The following is an 18,999-nucleotide window of genomic DNA, read 5'->3' on the forward strand; positions in this document are numbered from 1 at the left end:
ACTGGTGTGAGATGATATCTCATTGTAGTTTTGATTTGCGTTTCTCTAATGAAAGAATACAGTACGTTCTTGTTGTTTATCTATTTTATATACAGTAGTGTGTATCTGTTAAACCCAAATTCCCAGTGGAAGCAAGTTGTGAAAACAACTTCTAGGTACTAGAGGAGTAGACTTGGGTGCTACTGAATGCTGTCTCCAGTAAACAGCCCAGGCATGGTTATGCATCACTGCATGGCAGAAATATCAGCCTGACAAAGCCAAGCACAGTTTTCTGCTGGCTTGCTGCAGTTGATCCTTTTACCTTTCTGGGCCTCAGTTTCCCCATCTGGCTATGAAAGGTTTGGACTGGATGGTCTTCTTATGGCCTGTCCCTGTGACATCCTGAGTTTATATGCTTCTGCACTGTCTGCTTCCATGATATCCCCAGAAGGAAGCCCAGTAGCACTAGGCACCCCCTGACCTTGGCACTGAGTTTGAGGGGCTTCCCACGGATTCCCTACAATGTGGTAGAGGAGAAAAGGTGCCTTCCCTAGCCCCCCCAAATGCTATCCATAGCCTTACCTCATTGCCTTTGCTCATACAGCTCCCTCTGTCCCTCCTTGTGCCTGTCAAGGACACAATCCAAAGCCAGGCATCATGACAAAGCTATCACTGGCTACTCTCTGAGGTCCCTTGGCACCAGGGCATGGTGCACCTTTTATGGTTATCTTCTTATACATATGTCTGCTGTCCCCAACTACAGTGTAAACTCTTCTAGACAGGACCAGGTTTTCATTCTTTTCAGCATCCTCTGGGCCCAACTTTTTTTTTTTTTGTGGTACGCGGGCCTCTCACTGTTGTGGCCTCTCCCTTTGCGGAGCACAGGCTCCGGATGCACAGGCTCAGCGGCCATGGCTCATGGGCCCAGCCGCCCCGCGGCATGTGGGATCTTCCTGGACTGGGGCATGAACCCGTGTCCCCTGCATCGGCAGGTGGACTCTCAACCACTGCACCACTAGGGAAGCCCTGGGCCCAGCTTTTATTAGTGGGCATCAAATGGAGATAAAGGCTTGTGTCACTACTCAATATAGTCCTGTGGTTGAGTGGGTGCTAAGGAATCAATTCCCCTGGGGTCATATCCTGGCTCTATGACTTACTAACTAGGTCATTTCTTTACAAGTGACAACATCTTTGTGCCTTGGTTTCTTCATCTATAAGACTGGGGAAATAGTGCCTACTTCATGCAAAGTAAAGATTAGGGAGCAAATACAAGTAGGGTGCTGGACACTTACTCAAAATCATTCTTTATAATGTTTGTGTAAAAATATTTACTATGTGCCAAGCTTGTAAGCTTCATGACAGGCCTATGAAGTAGGTATTATTATAAGGATCCCCAATTTACAGCTTGGGAAACTAATGCAAAGAGATGTCAGGCTACTTACCTAGGGTCATAAAGAAAGCAAATGGCAGAGTGAGGGCTCAGAGTGAGACCACCCCAGGAGGGTGGTCTCAGGGTCCCTGCACTTAACCACTATGCTAACTATGTTGCCTCTCAACAGCTAGCATTATCATCTTTCTTCTGCCAGCACAGACCAATTATATGTGCAAAGAGATCTAGGTCAACTGGTAGGCTGCCTTCCTCTAGCTCACTTTCTGCTGTCCCTGGGTGCTTTTGATCTGCAAGGCACACATCTTTGTTTCTTCTTCCCTCTGGTTGACTTTCACAGTCAGACGACGTTGAGTCCTCCCCTCTGATCCTGCCCTTGTATGCCCATCTGTGTTGCCCAGTTTTCTATAGCTATGTATATATACATATGTAATTGAATACATACACACATGTAACATATATATGTTATATATATATTTATATATACACACACATATGTAACTGAATCACTGTGCTGTACACCTGAAACTAACACACTATTGTAAATCAACTATACCTCAATAATAAAATTAAATTAAATTAAATTAAAATGTCTGGACATGACCACTGAGATTCTAATTTAATTCACCCCAGAGGTGAGGTCCAGACATTGGTATATATATTTTTAAGTCCCCAAGGTGATTCTAATGAGAAGCCAAGGTTGAGACTGCTCTAAACCAGTGCTTCTCATGCTTGACTGCACACGAAAACCCTCTGGAGCAGGTTTAAAACACTCATACACACACATGCACACACATCCGATGCCTGGGCTTCAACTCCCAGAGATTTTGATTTAATTGGTCTGGAGTGGGGCCCAGGCATCAGTGTTTTTTTCAAAATGTGCCAGATGATTCTAAAGCACAGCAAAGGGACTTCTCTGGTGGTCCAGCAGTTAAGACTTTGCCTTCTAATGCAGGGGATATGAAGACTTTGCCTTCCAATGCAGGGGGTACGGGTTCGATCCCTGGTCAGGAAGCTAAGATCCCACATGCCTCGGAGCCAAAAAACCAAAACATAAATCAGAAGCAATATTGTAACAAATTCAATAAAGACTTTTTAAAAATGGTCCACTTCAAAAAAAATTCTTTAAAAAAATTCTTAAAAAAAAATAAAGCAATATCTATTACTTGACAGAGGATAATTGAAAAGAAATAAATCATAGTTTATCTACCTTGTAAGCTCCACGAGGACAAAGAATTTTGTCTGTCTTGTTCACTGCTGTATCTCTAGCATCAAAAACAGTGCCTGGTACATAGTAGATGCTCAATTAATGTTTATTGAATGAATGAATGGTTTACTGGTCTTCATAACCTTCCCACTTGCCCCCATGGGCAAGTCTGTTATAATGCCTCTGGATCTATTTTTTTTTCATTTCTTAAATAGGAGTAATAACTCACAGGGCTGTCATGAGGACTGTATGAGACAACATATGTAAAAGTGCTTCATAAATTAGAAAGAAATGCAAAAATGCTAGTTAATTTCACAGGAAAAAAATTCAATATCCTGTTTTCTCTTCCTGTCTCACCCCCCGAATTTTAATTCTCTTTTTAGTCCTACCAAATATAGTTCTGCTGAATCTCCTGGGTCCCACTAGAAAGTCCCCCAACTGATCTTACCCCAACCTAGGCTCTTCCCTGATGGTGGTAGAAATACTTTCCCTCCCTACTCCTCACTTTCAGTACAGTCCACTCCCCATTCACTGTGACTGAGAACATGCATAAGGGTTCCAATTCTGGATTCTCAACTTACTCCACAACTCTTAATCAAATTATTTCCTCTTCTCTGAGCCTGTTTCTTCATCCAGAAAATGGGGATAATAATGGTAACTATCATGGAATCGTTGTGAGGAATAAATGAGTTGATGATTCACATATTGCCAGGCATATAGTAAGCTCTTAACAATAATAATAAATGCCATGGCTATTTTTGTCCAAAGGTTCTTTCATTTTAAAAAAGACGGGATCACCTCAGTGCAAAAGTAAGGTGCGGTAATCTAGCTGTGACATCTGTCACTTTCTGACATCTGGAACTGATATGATTAGCCAAATAGAAGTGCAAAAACATGCTACTAGCTCTCCCTGTTTGTTAGCCAGCAAAGATGTATATAGCGCTTACTGGATACCAAGGCACTGGGGGAACACAACCCCCACCCTTGAGGAGTCTGGTGGGAGACCTAAACCCTTAAGAAAAAGATCATAGCCTAGGCACCACTGTCGATTTGGCAGCGGTACATCCTGATTGTAGGCTTCACAGTGTTGGTAATGGCAGAAACTACAAAACAGGTAAGGGTAAGCATTAATACAGCAGATTTATTAGATAATATGGAAAGGTTTAAAGAAATACAAACAGGTTTTGGTTTCTTTGATGAGTTATGGGGAGTTCTTTATATATTCTGGATGTTAACCCCTTAGCAGATATATGATTTACATGATATAAACATTCTTAAATGATACACTAATTTGAAAAGGGCTATTAAAGGATGGATGCATTACAATAACTTCTTCTTACAAAACAGAAATGAAACATTCATAAGGAAAAATATTAGAAGAATATACATCAGAATGTAGCCAATTATTATATCTGGTTGATACCAAGAAGGATTTTTGTTTTATTGCTTTTTTCTTTGTGCTTTCTATACTTCCAAGTTTTCTGCATCAAATATGTATTATTTTTATAATTAGGTAAGTTATCATTAAAGTTATTATTATTATTGGTATTAAAGGTAGAGTCCTAGAAAAAAAAGAAAAGAAATACAAACACCTATCTCCTACTAGGCCACTTAGTCATTCAACAAACATTTGCAGTGTGCCTACTTCCAAACTAGATGCTGGGGAAAAAGGGATGAGTCAGCCACTGTCTTTGTTCTCAAGGATGACAATACATAACATTTTGGGGGTGGGTTTTTGTTTACAAAGTCTTTTCCATATGGGATTTCATTTGATCCTCCTGACAAAGAGAAAAAAGGCTCAACACTGAAATTACCCCATTAGCAAATACTGAAATTGGGCATTATCCCTTGGCAAAATGAGCAAAATTAGCCAGGTTCATAACCAGGGCTTCTTTCTACCTCTAAACGCCTGTCCCTAGCCCACAAACACCTAATATAACTCTGATGTCCCTTGGGATGGAGGAAACCGTTCAAACTCATCTGAACTTATCAGGATCTGAAGGCCGCAGTAGTTCTACCTTATTTCCAAAGCCCCACAACCTTTAAAACAGGCTTTCACTCTTCTCGGGAGAGAATACTAACTTCTAGCTTACAGTTCATCTTGGGGCCAGGAATGGCCAGGCTGTTCTTCCAAGTTTCACAGAAGAGGGTCATGTTACTTTCAAGAGGTGGTAAAAGAAAGGAAATAAAAATGAACTCAAGAAGGTTCAGTACATAGTTGGCAGTCTCTGCCTCAACGATCTTCTCCCAAGCTGGGCCACATGGAGGAACCAAGGGTCTCAAAAGTGAACAAAGCACAGCAGCAGTATAGCAGAGAGAGTCGGAGGAGGCTGTAAAGATGAGGGAATGTCTGGATGGATGGATGAATAGCAGTTTTCAGGAAGACAAGAGAGAAAAAGGCTATGGAAGCTTTCCTTGCCTCTGTGCTCTATGCTTTTCACCTAAGACCCAGCAGTCTGCAGTGAGGTTATCTCCCTCCACACTGTCCTCCCAACTAAATATCAAGACTCAAGGGCAAAAGGTAGGTCTTATGAATTCAGTGTCGCCAATACCTGGCACAGGGCCTGGCACAATCTTAATACAATGAGCTAGGTAGGAATTAGCCCTTGAAGCCAGCTCTAAATCACCAGATTAGAGATAAACTGCTTTCCTTTATTAAAGAATAAGAAAATTAAAGGCAAAAGATAGCTCAGTTCTGCCTAAACTCACCATTTCAAAGCACATTTAAACAGAACACAGCCAAGTTTTAAAACAGATGTTGAAGAAATGCTGTCTATATTTTCCCATCTAGAACCTAGAAGCAACAAGCCCTCACAACGAACAATTAGCCCTAGTTGTTCATCATAGATAGTAGACGTTTAGCCTGGAGCCTCAGGCAGGAGCAGCACAGCCCCCGCTAACAGCAGACAGCAGCCCGTGCATCTGGAGGGTAGACGTTTTGTCACCATAAAGAGAAGCTCTGCCAGGCAGAAGGCAGCATGGGTGGAGCTGGCAGCAGATGGGGTGAGTTAAAGAGGATGGGGGTTAGGAGGGGGAGTCTATACATTTCTTAAGAACAAGGTCTAGCTCTTATATACATCTGTATGCCTGGTGCCTGGCCTGGCCCCGGGCACCATAGGACCACCTGTACTCTTCTGCAAGTTGTATTCCTACAAGGGCACCCTGCCAAGGGGTCTCAAGTTGGGGACAAAATTCAGCCAAGCCCAATGCCCTGTCTGACTGCATGTGGACTTTAATTATTATGTCAAAATTGGTCCACCCAGAGGATGCTCTATTTTTAAATAGTTATGACCAAAACAAGTGACTATTTCTAATTGCTATGCTCAAAGAATGTGCCTTTGTCTAACGGTTCCACCAAAAGGAGTGGGTTTTCCTCATTGCTCTATCCAGAGGAGGTACCTTTTTTGCCATCCCTCTTCTTGGAGGGGACACCTATTTGCCATATATACTACCAGCTCCCACTGGCATCTAACAGGAGTTCAATACATGCTAACTGGAATGGAAGGAGTCCTCATCTTCACTGGATCTTCCTCCCCCCACCTCCTCCCCACGTGCAGCAGATAGTTTTGAAACTACAGGCACAAAATGTAAAGCCTCTGTGCGAGTCACTAACATTTGTTTCCTAAATCTACCATTTTCATTAATTTGGAATTATGGGGGAAAAGATTTCACTGTGCTATTTCACAATGGGGAGTAAACTTATGTAATGCATTATTCCAAGAGGTAAAACAGGTTAGAAATTGGAATACAGTGAGACTTAGCTATCCAGAAGCCTCAAGACATGAGTCTCTCCTAAGAGCAAAGTTTCCTGGGAGCTGGACTCTTCCCAAACTTTTTCATAAACTTTTTGTTTAATTTGCACCATTCTGAGTGCAACTCTTCCTCAAAACACACTTCTCAGCCTTCTTAACCAGATTCCTCTGAAGATGCTGCTGCCTCTTCTTGATGCCTTGTTTGTTATCCTCCGCATCAGCTGTTGCTGGGGACACAAACTAGAAGGGTTGCCTTTAGTATCTCTTCCCTCTGATCACAGCAGGGAGAGGGGATACTAAAAGTGGCCTCCCAAAGTTTTCTCCTCTCCCTTGTCACCCTTGTCCCAGCATTTCTCAGGAGCTGATGATAGGGTCACCTAAGTGGATGCCTCAGGACTCCAAAATAGCCACAGGAGAGGTTCTGTGCTCGAAGTCAGTGCAACCACCGACCCTGGAGATGCCTTTAGACCAGTCCTCTTCCTTTCTCTGGGCAGCTGCTGGCCTAGATTCACATTCTAAAACTCTATTTCTATTGGTATCATGGAGAGGATAAAAAGAGAAATACTTTTTCTTCTAAACTGCATTTGTTGAAGTATAACAGATATGGGTTTAAAAATACTGAACACAACAACCTATACAGTTGTTCTCACTATTATGCACTGTCATTAACGTAATAATCTACCTGCATGAAATGGTGTGCCACGTAAGAGAACTGAGGAAAGCACTAAGTCCAATCTAGATGTTGATTCAGAGGCAACCATTTCAACTTCTATTTATGATTTCTGGCATAGCCTAATTTGGAACACTAACTATTACAAAGTGGAAGTTTCCTTCCTCTTCCCTGTACTCCAACAACCCTGTGCATACTGGAATCTTAATATTCTTTTGCAAAGACAGGTAAGTTGAGGTTGATTTGATGTAGGGATCCAACCCGGTAACGTCAACAGTGATATTAAATAACTACAACATAAGAAGACAAAAGTACTGTTCTCGTCTAAAATGTCAGTGGTTGTTGATGACGTGTTATAACCAAAAAATGTAAAATAAAAGCGTGAGAGAGGCATGGACATATATACACTACCAAACGTAAGGTAGATAGCTAGTGGGAAGCAGCCGCATAGCACAGGGAGATCAGCTCAGTGCTTTGTGACCGCCTGGAGGGGTGGGATAGGGAGGGTGGGACGGAGGGAGAGATATGGGAACATATGTATATGTATAACTGATTCACTTTGTTATAAAGCAGAAACTAACACACCATTGTAAAGCAATTTTACTCCAATAAAGATGTAAAACAAAACAAAACAAAACAAAAAGACATTTAACTTTACCTTAACATATATTTATTCTTTTTATTAATAAAATTAATGGCTTCATCTTTCTAATTTCCTCTGTTCTCTTATAAAATTTAAAAAGTGTATTATCCAGTTTTAAAAAAATAATATACTTTATCATACAGAAGACCAGTTGGCCTACAAGGCCATGCCCTAGAATGGTGCTGTCCAATATGGAAGCCACTGTCCACATAGCGCTATGGAGCATTTGAAAGGTAGTTAGACCAAACTGAGATGTGCTGTAAGTGTAAAATTCACATTGAATTTTGAAGACCTAGTACAAAAGAGAAAATAATGTAAAATACCTCATTAATCATTTTAATATCGATTGCATACTGAAATGATACTATTTTGGATATATTGGGTTAAATAAAATGCATTATTAAAAAAATTTTTAAGTGTATTATCTAACTTGGTATTATTACTGCTATGAGCTCATCCATGAGGTCATATTTTGTCACTTACTTTAATCTAAGCCTGTATTATAGTTCATGTTCATTATCCACAAATACATTATAATTTTTCAAACTCTGGACGGTCTCTTCCAGCTTTAACCGTCTATACCACAACAGTGGTTCTCACCCACGCCTGCACATTAGAATCACCTGGGGGTCTTTTAAAAATCCTGGTTCCTGGGCCTCATCCCCCAGAAATTCTGGTTTTATTGGTATGGGGTGGGGCCACAGCATTAGTAATGTTTTTAAGCTCTCCAAGTAATTCAGATTTGCAGCCAGGGTCTATATTTTTTACTCTAATTTTAAAAATAAAAAATGCAACCAGACAAGCAGAGTGAAGGATTCTACTCAGGGAGATGACTGAATTGCTTGGTGGTCTGGGCATGCTGTAGACACTACCAAGGTGTGCCCATGACCTTGAGGCTGCCTGGTTGTAAGATTAGGGCTTACTGGCTCCAAATCCATGCTGGTGAGAGACAGACCCTCAGGCAAGCTGCCAAATGCGTCACTGAAGCATCCTTAGGCCCCAGAAGTTTTGTGAGAAGGTGCTTCTTCACCCATAAACCAAGCTGGTTCTGTAAAACTGGTGAACCAAGCCAGAAGCCATGAAGCCATCCCAAGGGAAGAGGTGACCAGAGAGCCGGCAGGACATTTGGACAAGGGCTCTGCCCCAAGGCAGGGGATGCTGCCTAGCTGTGCGACCTGGGTCCATCCTCTGCTGCTTCATTAAAGCCCCTCCTTGGCGTCCCAACCTGGCGGGTCCTCGTGGTCAGCCAGCACCACATATTCTGTGACAATAAACATCTCAGATCTACCAGAACTCTCGGTGGTGCCTCGGCTTCAGTTCCAAAGAATTTGCCCCCTTGGTTGGTGAGGCAGTGAACAGATGTCAGTGGGGGAGAATGAAGGGAGGAGTCAAAGGAAAGGAAAATCCTCGGATTGGGAGAGATGAACCCACAGCCGTGGCTCCTCCGTGGGCACACAGGCAGGCATTCTTTACATATTCTGCAAAACGGAAGAATGGCTGCAATTCGGAGCTGTTTAGGAAACATTATAACTTCATCTTGACAGTATCCCCATCCAGGGATTTCAAAAGGTTTTGTGGAATTTCATCATCTTAGTATTTAGTGATCATAAGCAGGATTGTGGCATATGGGCCCGGCATTTTCCATACATTATTCTGGATCCTCACGACAACCTTCTGAACTGGGGAGCATTAACCCCCTTTTAAAGATGAGGGAGTGTGGTTCTGAGACACCCAAATCAGCTTATAAGTGTTGGGCAAGTCAGAATTAAACCCACAGGTGCTGCTTCCAAATCCCAAGATCCTTTTCCTTAATATGTCATTCATTGTTTGGTTTTTCTGTTTATTAAAAGTAATACATGTTCATTTAGGAAATTTTGAAAAATACACAAAGGTACAAGAAAAGAAAAAACACCCGCTCCCATAATCTCATAAAGAAACCACTGCTATCTTTGTTATCGTTTGCTATCATTGTTATCACCCTGAGATAACAACGAATGTTAACATTTTGGCACATACCCCTCCAGCTTCTTTTTTATGTATGTGCTTTATTTTGGATAATATCATACATGCAATTTAATACCCTGATTTTTCACTTAGCATTATTTCACACATTTCCACATATCCTCATATATTTGTTTCGAGCACGATTTTTCTTAGTTGCCTAGATTTGTACCACACATAGACCTGTCAACATTTATAGAACTACACCCATATTACTGAATAAGTTGTTTTCATTTGGGGGTTAGTATAAATAACCAAAAGATGCAGTGAGGATCTGCAAACATTTTCCCCACAATATCTGATCATTTCTTTAGCATAAGGTCTTGGAAATGGAATTACTGGGTCAAGGGGGGAAAAGAGCATACAACACCACCACTGGAATTGCTGACAGCTGTGATGCATGGCCTCCTGCTAGAGCGGAGAGCGCCCAAGGCTTTCTGGTAAAGTAGACCTCACTCCCCTCAGGGCCTGATGGTTGGGAAGAACAATATGAGTTTGACTACTTCACAGATACTGGGAATCAGACTATAAATTGCCAGGCAGTTAATTACACTGTTCTCAGAAGCAAATGATTCCACTTAAAAACAGCTGAATCATTTTTAAAACTCATCTCCTCTTTGAGTCCGTTTTCCAAGGGAAAAAAATATTTTTCTGATTTTCCCCTAGATGAATTACAGACCATTCTTAAGAATCTATGCTATTTAGAAAGAAAAAATAAAATAAAATAAAACATACAGTCAAACCTCAAATGTCCCCACTCACAAAAAGGCAGGGGCATGAATAATATATTTCGCTCTAGAATGCAACTGGATCCACACAGCCCGGGACATACAGGCAGGTAGATTCTTGCTTTCTCTCCCTCTTTCTATCTCACTGTGGCGTGGAGTGCCTCCTGGCCTGGACATCTTAGGGAGACCTAGGACTTGGCTCTGCAAAGCAGGGAGGAGCCAAGGTCGCCCAGGTCTCATCTGCCCAAGGATAATGAAAACCTGAACGTAGATCAAGAAAATCTGCAGTTCCTATTATAGCTTCATTTGGACCTACCTAAGGCTCTCCAGTATCCAGCTCCTTGGTGAGCAAACAGGATGTTAGAGCTCCCCCACCCGACCTCCACCCTGAGGGCTCACTCTGAGTCAGGAGGTGCCTTGCACCCTCTCCTCCTGAATCACTTGAGTTAGTTCCTCCGCCACACTAGCCCTCTCACATATCCAGGGCTTAGCACAGGCTACCTTCTGAGCCAGGAATTCCCTCCCCCTTCTTCTTCAATTGTCCAGCTCCAGATCATCCTTCAGAACTCAGACACCACATCCTCCCCGAAGCTTTTCCAAGCCTCTGAGCTGAACTAGGTGAGCTTCTTCTGCCTTCCGATGACCCCCACCCCCCGCCCCAGGCTTGCCTCCACGGCAGTACGATGATTCCAGGCTCTCCCCGCTGGACCATGGGGCTGCATTCTAGCTTGGCTCTATATCCTCAGAGGCTAGCACAGGGCCAGGCCCAGAGTCAGGTGCTCAATAAATGTGTGGTGGTTAGAAAGAAGGGAGGAACTGAACTTAATAGGTATTTATTAAGTGCCAAGCACTATTTTAGGGACTGGAGATAGGCAGTAAAAAGAGATAAAATCTCTGCCCTAAGGATGTTTACTTTCTATTGAGCCGCTTACATTTTGAAAGAGAGAGAGGGAGGGAGGGCAGGAAGGGAGGAGGGATGGACAGAGATTGCTCAAATCTCCCAAGTTAAGGACTGAGCCTAATGGTTTGTACACAATGAGACCCACTGCCTCACATACAAAGCATCTTGGTGCAAGCCTACTTGTGCAAACACAATCCACACATCTCCTATTTGTGGCATTATTAATGTAGCCTTGTCCATTAAGTTTTTGCCATCCTATGGAGGTTCCTCAAAACATTAAAAATAGAACTACCATACAATCTAGCAATTCCACTTCTGTGTATTTCTCCAAAGAAAATGAAAACGCTAATTCGAAAAAATACATGCACCCCTGTGTTCACTGCAGCATTATTCACAATAGCCAAGATATAGAAGCAACCTAAGTGCCATCAAAAGATGAATGGGTAAAGAAGATGTGGTGTATAGATACAATGGAATATTACTCAGCCATAAAAAAGAATGAAACCTTGCCATTTGTGACACAGATGGACCTAGAGGGTTTTATGCTTAGTAAAATAAGTCATACAGAGGAAGACAAATACCATATGATTATACTTATATGTGGAATCTAAAAAACAAAACAAGTGAACAAACATAACAAAACAGAAACAGCATCATAGATATAGAGAAAAAACAGGTGGTTGCCAGAGGGGAGGGGGTGGGAGGGATGAGTGAAATAAGTGAGGGAGATTAAGAGGTACAAACTTCCAGTTACAAAATAAAGGAGTATTGTGCGGATAAAGTGTAGAGTGTGGGAAATATGGTCAATAATAATGTGATATCTTTGTGTGATGACAGATGGTAACTAGACTTATCATGGTGCTCAATTTGTAAGGTATAGAAATATGGAATCACTATATTGTGCACCAGGAACTAACATAGTGCTGTAGGTCAATTATACTTCCAAAAACATACAAATAAACTCACAGAAAAAGAGATCAGATTTGTGGTTACCAGAGAGGTTGGGGCGAGGGGAGGGGGAACTGGCTGAAGGTGGTCAAAAGGTACAAACTTCCAGTTATACGATAAGTAAGTACTAGAGTTGTAAGGTACAACATGATAAATATAATGAACACTGCTGTGTGTTATTTATGAAAGTTGTTAAGAGAGTACATCCTAAGAGCTCTCATCGCAAGGAAAAAATTTTTTTCTTTTTCTTTAATTTTGTATCTATACGAGATGATGGACATTCACTAAACTTATTGTGATAATCATTACATGATGTATGTAAGTCAAATCATCATCCTGTACACCTAAAATTATGCAGTGCTGTATGTCAATTATATTTCAATAAAACTGAAATAAAGTAAATAAATAAAGTGAGAAAAAGACATTGCCATCCTGTGTACTCTAACTTGAAAACTTCAGTGAGGGCTTATCTGAGTGAAATCATGGAATTCTTTGGAGCAGGGAAGAGCTGAAAGCTTGAACCTGGAAGGTTAAGCCAGTGCTTCCCAACAGAGGGTAGAAGACTCTAGAAGGCCATCTAGATAACTCTGGAGGAGTTATCACAAGAACTCCATGAGTCTGCAGATCTACCAAGCATTGTTCATCTACTGAATAAGCACTATTTTACCTATGTATGAAGAGAAGGTCATCAATTTTAAACCTACAAATTCATGTAAAAGCATTGCTGAATTCACAGTAGCACTCTATCATTGTTTGGGTTTTTTGTTTTTTTGTTTTTTGTTTTTTTTACCATAGGGAATTCTAAAAGTCCAAATTCCATCCTTGGACCGCGGACCAGACTAAATGGAAAATCCTATGGGGTGTGAACTGGGGTCCATATTCTGGTTATCTTCTTTCCCCCACCTAGAGAAGAAGACCAGATGCCCAGGCACCCTGTGCTGATGTGCTGGGAAACAAGATGGCATCAACCCCTGCAGACTGGGAGCTCTTCGAATGAACAGACTGGGTCTTATTTACCTGTGGGTCTCTAAAACCCAGCACAAGGGTTGGGGGCAGGGAGGAGACAGGACCCAAAGTTGTGCCCTTTCTTCAAAGTTAGAAAGTAATGATCTGAGGAAAAGGTGATCTGAGTCCCTCAGAAAGGGTACATAGATCAGCAAAGCTAGTAAGCCTGTTAAGCTACTTAAGCTTTGAAGAATAATAAATCCATATTTTGGAAACACGTATGTTAAACACATTTTTGGTAATAATTTTACTTTCTCATTCCCCTTGGCTTTTAATAAAAGTGCCTTTGGAAATGCCAACCAGGCTCTGCTGTAATAACAGAAAATAGTCAGGATGTGGGTGTGCGATAAGATGTGTCCACAGTTGGATTAAAAGCTATTAGGGAGAATAGCAAGTATAAAGATGACAGAAGGATTGTGAGGGAAAGATCCAATGGAAAGATGACCTTCAGAAGACTGTCAGTGTCACTAGCCCAGCCACCCCTTCCCAACTAAAGATTATTTTTCCAAGGCTATTTCTACTGAAAGCTTAAAGGAGTCTGTTTTAACAAGGGAGCCTCTTGCCTCACATCTATTCTCTACATGATGCAAGGTTGACCTTCCTTCCTCCTCTCCACCTCCATCTCACCCCCCAAGTCCCAACTGCAGAAACCCCAGGAGGCCTGTTCTCTAGAGAACCCCTCAGTTCCCAAAGGTAGCAGTACTTACTCCTTATCCTGAACAAGTTCCAGCTAGAAAAAACGCCACAGCAGTGACTCTCAATGAACAACTGACTTTGAACTTAGCATCCCTGAAGAGGGCAGAGCACTGGCTTAGATGGCAGAAGCCCTGGCTTCTAGATCAAGGCCTCATGCCACTGACCTGCTGTGTGACTTAGCCAGTGCCACATTCCGCAAGAGGCAGATTAAGTCCATGCTTAGGGCACCAACAACAGGAGTACAAAAGAGAGAGAGAATAAAAGAATCTAATAAAAAGCCATTTTAATTTCAACATACAGGTAGAACTTCGAGTAATCTTTTAAAATAAAATTTTATTTGAAGGTTTAATATTGTTTCATTTGGAATTAGGTATGGAGAGGCACTATAATCTTTCCAGTACTTAGGGCTACTAAAGGTCTTGATCCAGCTGGGTGCCTTTGGACAAGTCCCTTCCTTTTTCTGGGCCTCAGTAGTCAAGTATTATGGTGCCCATAATGGTTAATGACCAAATTTTTGGTGTCACAAAGTACAAACTGACTCCACCCAAGCCAGAGAAGCACAGGGACAAATGATACAAATTCACTGCCCTCCTCCTGACACCTAATCAACTCCATAAAGATCAAAATTGAGCCCAAGAGCTATAATTTAAATCCTCTCCTATTACTCTACTATTCCGTCATCCTGACGCTTTTATCGCTTTAGCTGTTGATGTATCTAAAAAAGGAGAAGATTAAATTTCTTGTTTCTAAAGCGGAGGAAATTCTAGTGGACATTTCGGTGTCCAAATTTCCAGCGAAGATGTTTTCAACACATGGAAATACCATGAAGCAGACCAGGAATTTCATGGTATTTAAAAGAAAATGGGCTTACTCCCCCTCCCCACTCTGTCAAGCCAACTGTCTCAACAGTTTCTGGGGCTGACATGTAGGACAGAGACAAAGCTGAGCCCTGGTAGAGTGCCTGTTCCAAGTCCTTCAAGCTCCTCCTGCTCCATCCAGCTCAAGCAAGCCCCTCCTCAGTAGCCATGACAGTCAGGTTCAGGGTCTACCATACCTCATCTATTGATAACGGGCTGCAGTCTAGAGGTGCAGTTTCCATTCTTCATTTCCATATAGACTTACAACAGTCTCCCCTCACACTGGAATTATGATTTAAACATAGATAAACCAGCTGTCCTTTATGATTTGGAGCCAGAGTTGCCACAAAGTTGGAAAATCAAGAGGCAGGAATTTCACATAAAGGTGAAGAGGGAGTTTCCACCATCTACCCAACTGGCTGTATTCAAGCCAAAATCACTGCAAGAAGGAACAGAGCATCTTTCCCACAGCAAGTTCATGGGCTAGTGTAACATGATAGCTCCCCAGTGTTATTAAACATACCTAGCAGTTGTCTAGTGCTTCAGTGACTTCCTTGCTTGCACAGGAGATATTATACCCCCAGGCCAATGGCCTGATTGCTTTTGTAATTATCATTTAAGCACCTACAAACATTAAATAGATGTTTGAGGGAGAAATTGGAAAGCTTGGATTGACTCAGCATATGGTGGCAGGAATGGAGCTATTTCCCACTGGCTTTGACCATGCCATTCTTGAGATGAAGAGTACAGAATCCAGGACACGAATGCAATAAAGCAGGTCACATTCAAAGCCAGATGCGAGGAAAAACGCAAGTTATAGGCAGGGTTATGCCAAGGGTGCGGCAACAGCTACAGATCCACAACCAGAGGAGCCTGGTGCAGTCCTGTAACACACCCTCTCCTTTTTCCAACCCCCATCCCCCACCCCAGAACAGTTACAAGAGCTTCTGGGGCAGTCTCAAAGGGGTTCAAGTTACCGAAGAACCGCCTTCAGTGGAGAAGAGGGTGTTGCCAGGCAACCAGCCCAGCCCAGTCCCACCCTTGTAACCTTGAAGATGGTGGGGACACGACCCCTGATTGTGGAGAGGAACACCTTGGACTCCTTTAGCATCAACTTTCTCCTCCTCTGTCTTTCTCCCTCTCCTCTCCCTGTCCTCCCCCTGCTGCCTCCCTGCCCGGCCCAGACTGCAGTCTGGTCTCTGCAAGCCTGAAGTCTATGGGCCAGTCTGACTTGTCATTACTCAGTCCGGAGGTGGCAGCTAAGCTGTCCCCACAGGAGGCTACAAACTGCTGGCCTGTCAGGCGTCATTCACTCTGGCCATGTTGCTTCCAAACCTCCCTTCCCAGTTCTTTCCTGCCCTCATGACCAAAGAAACAGCTAGAGCAAGAATCTGGGGGAAATCCAGCCAGATAGAGGATATACAGGGTAAAATGCTGACTGGGAGTGCCCACCACCAGCAAAATGGTCAGTAATGGAGTAGGAGCTAGGAGGAAAAGACACAGGGAAGAAAAGAGCAAGCCTTGACAATGGTGGGGGAAAGAAAAGCATTTTTAATTGGGTTCAAAATATAATATGCAACCTGCTTGAACACCTTGTTGAAGCTTATGCCTGAGCGACACGGGGGTGGCCAGGTGGTGTACTGATTATGCGCCCCAGCTCCCTTTGCATTTGGCACTTGTGCTCAGATCATTGCTGAGAAGGCCTAATTTAAGTGCTACACAATCAAAACTCCTGAAGAGAAAAGTGTGCAGTGGGAACCTCAAGGGGAGTCTAGGGTAGGGCATTAGACCAGAAAATGGAAAACCAGACCTTCTTGCCAAATTAAGGTAGCTGTGTTCCATTTACGCAGCAGGCACCTCAGTACCTGAGCCTGCAGATAGGTACACTCTCAAAGGCAAGTAGCCACACCAAAGATGAGAGAGAGCCACTCTCCCAGCTCTTGCAAATTTCAAAGAAGCCAACCCAATGCAATTTATCCTAAGAATTGCTCCCTTCCTTTAAGAGCTCTCCACTGCATGAAGCCATCTCTTTCCCAAGGCAACTTGGTGAAGCCATTCCTTCCCTCACATGGAAAGGACAGAAAGGCACAAATTGGAAAACTAGAGCCTCCTCACTGTCCTTAACTTACCCTGCTGCACTCAGTAGGTGGCTCTCTGCAAGCTGTGTGGGGATTTGGAAAATGACTCCCCAAGCTGACTTATCAAATTTCTCCTAGGCTAATCCTGGTAGTCAGTGGGACCTCAGAAAAAAAAATCAACAATGACCTTCCTACCCTCTCTGTTAACTGAGAACTAATCAGACCTAAGGCCCCAGCTTTCCTGCTCCCCTGCCATGCAGAGATTTCTGGTCCCATGTCTACATTCCATCTGGCAGTCAACTGTGTCTTCCACCTTCCTTTCCCCACAGGACCCAGTTCATTTTCTCCACAAATGACCTCCACCATCAACATCAGAGGTCAGAGAGTTTGGGGAAGAGGGGTGCCAGGGCCTACGACACCTATTCTGTGGAAGGCGTAGGAGGGAGGTGAGGTCTGCAATGGAGAGGGGCTGACTCAGACACTTCTTTCCCAAGGCAGCTGGAGGCCTGCAATCACAAGTCAGTCAGTAGCCATATTCTGCCTCCATCTGAAACTTCCTGTCCACACTGCTCTTTCTCTCCCCTAACTTTCTGGTGGCACCAATTGGCCCTGGTACCTGGCATGCCCCAGCTGAGGTCAACATTTCCAGCACATTCAATCCCCTTGCTTTCTCCAAAAGTCCCACACTCTAAAGGATCACAGCATTTCCATGGAGAGAGGATCCCCCATGCAAAGTGTTGGGGTCCAAAGTAGCAAAGCACAAGGGCTCGCGTTGCCCTCCTGCCCTCTCACGAGTCCTGCGTGCTCAGCCAGAGCACCACTGGGTTTCTCAGGCATGGCTGATTTCTAAAGGAATCACAGAACTGATGACAGTTGCTTTAAACGGTTCTCCCAAGCAAGTCTGTGCAGCCGGACCCTAGGGGTGAGGGGTCAGAGAAGCCGGCTGGGAGGCGGAGAGTCTCTCCTCCCCACCACACCCTCCGGCCTCTCCTGGAGCACCAGCTCCGAACTCGCGGGGAGAAGCGGGCGGGTGGGCTCTCAGACACTTCTTCGAGCGAGAGCCGCGATCACACTCCAGCGCGAAGTTGCACAGGTTTAAAGTCGGTATGCACTGCCGCCAGGGCTCCTGCCGCCGCGTAGGTGGCCGGCGGCTCCGGCGCGCTTTCCTAAGTGACTGAGCTCCTAGACTGGAGCAAAGACGCCAGCGGCGCGGCCATTTGGTTCCCGACGCCGCGAAGGCTAGGACGCCTCGGGCCTGGGGGCGGCGCCGAAGCGGGTCCGGACCCAGCAGCTCCCGGGGACCCCCGCAGGTCCCCCTGCCTTCTTCCCCAAGATCCCCAGAAGGCGGCCGCCAACCCCAGAGCCGGGAACCCCGAGGGCATATGGCCACTCGGGACGGCGCGACCGGATCCAGGAGCAGGAAGTTCCAGCTGGAGTGCGGCGGGCGTGGAATCTGGGAAACGGGATCCCCTCGTTCCCTGAGGGGAAGGGAGGGGAGGGCCGAGGAGGGGCGGGGAGGACGAGGGAGGGGTGGGCGCAGAGCGGGCGCGGGCTGGCGCCCCCAGAGGCGGGGTGCACGCGGGGCCGCGGGCCGCCCGGGCGCGGCTTACCTAGCTCTTCCTCGTCGTCCTCCGGGCCGAGCAGGCGGCAGGGAAGGCGGCGGCGGAGGTGCACGGTGCGGCGGAACAGGCTGTCGGTACGGCGCCCCAGGGCCAGCAGGTGCCCCTCGAGGTCCTCGAGCAGAGCCAACGAGTGGCCGCAGAGGTCGGCGAGCTGCCGGAGCAGGCTGAGCGCGGCCAGGTGGCTCACGTCGCGGAGCTCGGTCAGCGGCTGCGGCGGGTTGCGCGGGCACAGGCGCTGGGGTACCACTGTGCGCCTGTAGAACGGCATCCCGGGCGCGGGCGCGGGGGACCAGCCTGGCGGCGCGGCCGGCTCGCCCCGAGCGGCACCCCTGGCCCAAGCGCCCCTGAGGGGCGGCCCCAGCTCCGGGTGTAGCAGGCCCCTGGGCGCGGGCCGGCGAGCGGGCGGGCGCCAAAGACACAGGGCGGGCGCCAAAGACGCCGGGCCGGTGGGCGGGATGACGGGTTCCCAGCCTGGAGCGCCGTCTCCCCCCGGGGCTGCACACTCGCCGGAGCCACCAGTCCCTC

General features: G+C 45.0%; 1 long non-coding RNA gene across 1 annotated transcript in view; it reads right to left on the reverse strand.

The window, feature by feature from the left end:
- The window catches only part of LOC132513400 (uncharacterized), a 127,640-nt gene extending 108,965 nt beyond the window's left edge, over nt 1-18,675 (reverse strand). Inside the window, exon 1 of the long non-coding RNA XR_009538459.1 lies at nt 18,463-18,675. This is a non-coding gene — a long non-coding RNA (uncharacterized LOC132513400). The remainder of the gene's footprint in view (nt 1-18,462) is intronic.
- Between the last annotated feature and the right edge of the window lie 324 nt (nt 18,676-18,999).

This window comes from Lagenorhynchus albirostris, chromosome X (assembly GCF_949774975.1).
Source record: "Lagenorhynchus albirostris chromosome X, mLagAlb1.1, whole genome shotgun sequence".
In the NCBI taxonomy this organism is placed as follows: Eukaryota; Metazoa; Chordata; class Mammalia; order Artiodactyla; family Delphinidae; genus Lagenorhynchus; species Lagenorhynchus albirostris.